The sequence below is a fragment of the Acanthisitta chloris genome, unplaced genomic scaffold (assembly GCF_000695815.1).
Source record: "Acanthisitta chloris isolate BGI_N310 unplaced genomic scaffold, ASM69581v1 scaffold6247, whole genome shotgun sequence".
Classification (NCBI taxonomy): Eukaryota; Metazoa; Chordata; class Aves; order Passeriformes; family Acanthisittidae; genus Acanthisitta; species Acanthisitta chloris.
This window is the reverse complement of record NW_008682013.1, coordinates 33,498-37,214: the sequence shown is the minus strand read 5'-3', so window position 1 is coordinate 37,214 and position 3,717 is coordinate 33,498.

The following is a 3,717-nucleotide window of genomic DNA, read 5'->3' as shown; positions in this document are numbered from 1 at the left end:
AAGAAAACACCATGGGAAGGCTCTGGCTGCTCCCAGAAAGGTTTTTGGCTGTGTTGCAGCACAGCACTGCTCCTCAGGGGAGTGGGCAGCAGGTCTTGTGGCAAACAAATGCAAATTGTGACATTTGCTTGTTTTGTTGGAGCCTCAGCTCTAATGTGTTGCTGCTGCTGCAGAGCCAAAGCCCCAAGGCACCTGCCTGTGTCTGTCTGCATGTGGCTGTGAATTGTGTGCTCCAGATGTGGGATAAGGAGGAGGCACCACAGCCAAGTTTAGTTTCTCGGACAGGTAAGTCAGAGAAGTGGGGAAGAGCAGCAAACAAGGTGGTTAGTTCCTCTCCTGTGAAATGGTGTGGAGCCAGAGGCAGCTGCTGACTTTGTGTTCCATGTGTTCTGGTGCCCACTGCTCCTGGTGTTGATGCTCAGTGGCACTCAGAAGGGGCTGGGAGGGTTCCTCAGGCCCCCAGCCAGAGGTGACACCTGTGTGGTGGCTGACACCTGTGTGGGGCCTCCCTGAGTGCTGTTACCTAGCTAGAGCTGCTCACTGCTGTCCTGTGGCAGCTGGGCTGAGTTACTGGGTGAGGGACACATGAGGAATGCAGGAGGTCCCAAGGGAACCTCAAACCAGCTTTGTCCTTTGAAAGATAAACCCAGATGGAGACAGCAGTGGGCAGGGAGATTAACAGTGTCCAAGCTGCAGACAAGCAGGGGGAGCACTGTAATGCCTGGTGAGAAATTAGGGTGATGTTTTGTGTTGAGCTAGAGATGCCAGGTTGCTCCCTGAGACTCTATTCCTGGAGCCTGGGAACCAGCAAATCCTTCCTCTAGTGAGCCTTTTGTGACACCTGTGACATCTCTGCACAAAGCAATGGGGATGTGGTGAAGTGAGGACTCCCCTGTGGGAGTCCTGGAGAGCTCAGGCCTGTTCTGCTGGTTCAGCCCATGCTGGGGATTGGTCTGTCAGCCATGGGTGGAAATGGTCCCTGGAATTTGCTGTCAGGGAGCTCCAGTGCAGGGAAAACTGGGCAAAACAGTCCTACACTGTAACTTGCACAGTGGAGCTGTTGGTGCCTCTGCCGGCTGAATCCCTGCCCTGCCTGACACTCCAGTTTGCAGTCCCAGTGCTCCCAGCCCTGAGAGCCTGGCCCAAATTAATGTGAAAAAGAGCAAAGCAACTATTCAGGAATAGCTGGGGAATGTTGTGTAGAGCCCCTGGGTGCCTGTGCCTCGTGCCATGCTTTTTTGTGGAGCCTTTTAGGGTTTGTCTGGAGGCAGTTCCAGAACACAGCTTTCTTCATCATCCCTTGGCCTCTGGTGGCTGATCCCTGTGCTCCTGAAGGCAAACAGAGCGAGAGGAAATGCCTGCAGGACTGCAGAGGGTGTAAAGCACAGGGAGTGCGGCATGGGCAGGACTTGCAGCCCGGAGAGGGTGGCTCTGGCCAGGGCTGTTTGCAAAATCCATTGGAATTGGTTAGGAAAGCTGAGCACGGCAGGGAGGGAGCAGCTGGCAAAGGGCAGAGCCCGGGAAAAGAGGAGTCAGAAACTTTCCTGGTGGTTTGTCACTTGTGCTGAAGCGAAAGTTTGTGACTAAAAAGCACTTCAACTGCTTTTCCAAGACGTGGCATCTCCTCTGCCTTGCCTGAAGGATGAGCCACTCTCCTCTCCTGCTTCCTTCCTCCCCTCCCCGCACCAATCTCCTGAGGCGTTTCCAGTCCAGCTGCAAATAGCTCAGTTGCACCCAGATCTGAACACCAGGAAAAATGCAGGATTGAGTAAAGCTGACAAGCACAACACCACACGCACACAGTCTCTCCTCGAGGAGCTGCTCAGCAGCTGCAGCAGGGCGGAACTTCCCAAGTGGATGTGCACAGCAGGTGCCTCCAGGTTGTCTGACTTTGCTCTGACCCACTGTGGTTGCAAATACCTCCTCCCTGTGCCGATTTTTCTTTCTCTAAAGATTTCAGAGATACAGATGCAGTTTGCCACGACGGTGAACTCTGACAGCTGGCTCTGAACCTCGTCCTGCCCTCGGGCTCGGCGGCTCCTGACTCAGTGCATTCCCTTGTGCCTCCGTCACGCTGTGAGCGCGGCGCAGCCCCGGGGCTGGGTGAGTCACACACCCCGCTGAGCTGTCGGGCTGTTGGCAGCGCTCCTGGCCGGGAGAAGAGCTGAGTGACCCTTCCTGCGGCTGGGCTCGTGTCTCTGGGTCCCCGCACTGATGGTAGCGAACCCCATCCCAGGCGGAGCTGGAAAACCCTCTTGGCTTCAGTTACCTGCCACGCCAAGGGAATGCTGACCCGTGTGTCCTGGGAGTGTGGGACTGCAGAGGCTGCTCCAGGACACTGAAGTGTCCTTTTCCAGAGACACGTGGTGGTGGCAGTGATGGGATCCTTCCCTCGGGTTTCTGAGGGGGATTGAAGGACTGAGCTCATTTTCTCTCAGCTTTGGCCGGGGCAAGAGGCAGTTTGTAGTTCAGGTTAGTGGGTGATCCGCGGCTGCTTCCAAGCCTGGGTTGGGAGCCAGATGAGTCACTGATTACCGGAGAGAGCTGCAGCTCGATGATGCAATGCCTGAGCCCCTCGGAGCTGGGGCAGAGTCCAGCAGCTGCAGGAGGATGAGTGGCTGGTCAGAGACTCCCCCGTGGGGCTGCACCCAAGTGTGTGGTCTGGGCCAGGCTCTCCAGGGCCTTTCAGCCTTGTGCTGCTTTCCCCTGTCCACAGGAGGGGATTCTGCCCCTCTGCCCTGCTCAGGTGAGCCCCACCTGGGGTGCTGCTCCAGCTCTGGGGTCCAGCACAAGAAGGACATGGAGTTGTTGAAGTGAGTCCAGAGAAGGCACCAAGGTGATTAGAGGGCTGGAGTAGCTCTGCTGGGAGGAAAGCTTGAGAGAGTTGGGATTGATCAGCCTGGAGAAGAGGTGGCTTCAGGGTGACCCAATTGTGGCCTTCCAGTACCTTTTAGGGGCTCCAAGAGAGATGGAGAGAGACTTTGGGCAAGGGCCTGGAGTGACAGGACTAGGGGGAATGGCTTTGCACTGCCATAGGGCAGGGAACATGGAATATTAGGAAAGAATTGTTCCCTGTGATGGTGGTAAGGCACTGGCACAGGTTGCCCAGAGAAGCTGTGGCTGCTCCATCCCTGTAAGTGTGCAAGGCCAGGCTGAATGGGGCTTGGATCAACCTGGGCTAGTGAAAGGTATTGCCCATGCTAGGGAGTGGAACTAGATGGACTTTAAGGTCCCTTCCAACCCAAACCAATCTGTGATTCTGATTGTACCAGACCCTTCCCTTTCTCTTCAGCCTTTTTCCCTCTCTCTGTCCTTATCTTGCCTATTCAGCTGTAGCTGCTGTGTTCTTACCCCCACACAAGGTTCCTCCCATGGTCATGCTCTAGCTGCAGTTTTGCCAGAACCCACCCACCCCCTCCCCCAGGTACCTAGGCAGGACAGTGGGAAGCAACAGTGTATGAGCACTGGTTGGGGCAGCACAGGACTGAAGCACAGCCCTTCGCTTCCTCCACAGGAGGGGCTGAGGCAGCAGTGCAGCAGCACGCAGAGGCTGGGGATGGAATCCAGTCACCTCTCCACATACAAACCACTGCTATGCTTTAGCCTTATTTCCTGTGCTGCAGCTGCCAAAGCTGTGAGCACACGAGCTGTGTCCATGGGCTGCCTGGGGAGGGGAGGGCAGTTCCCTACCTGCAAGCCAAGTGCTCCATCAGCAGC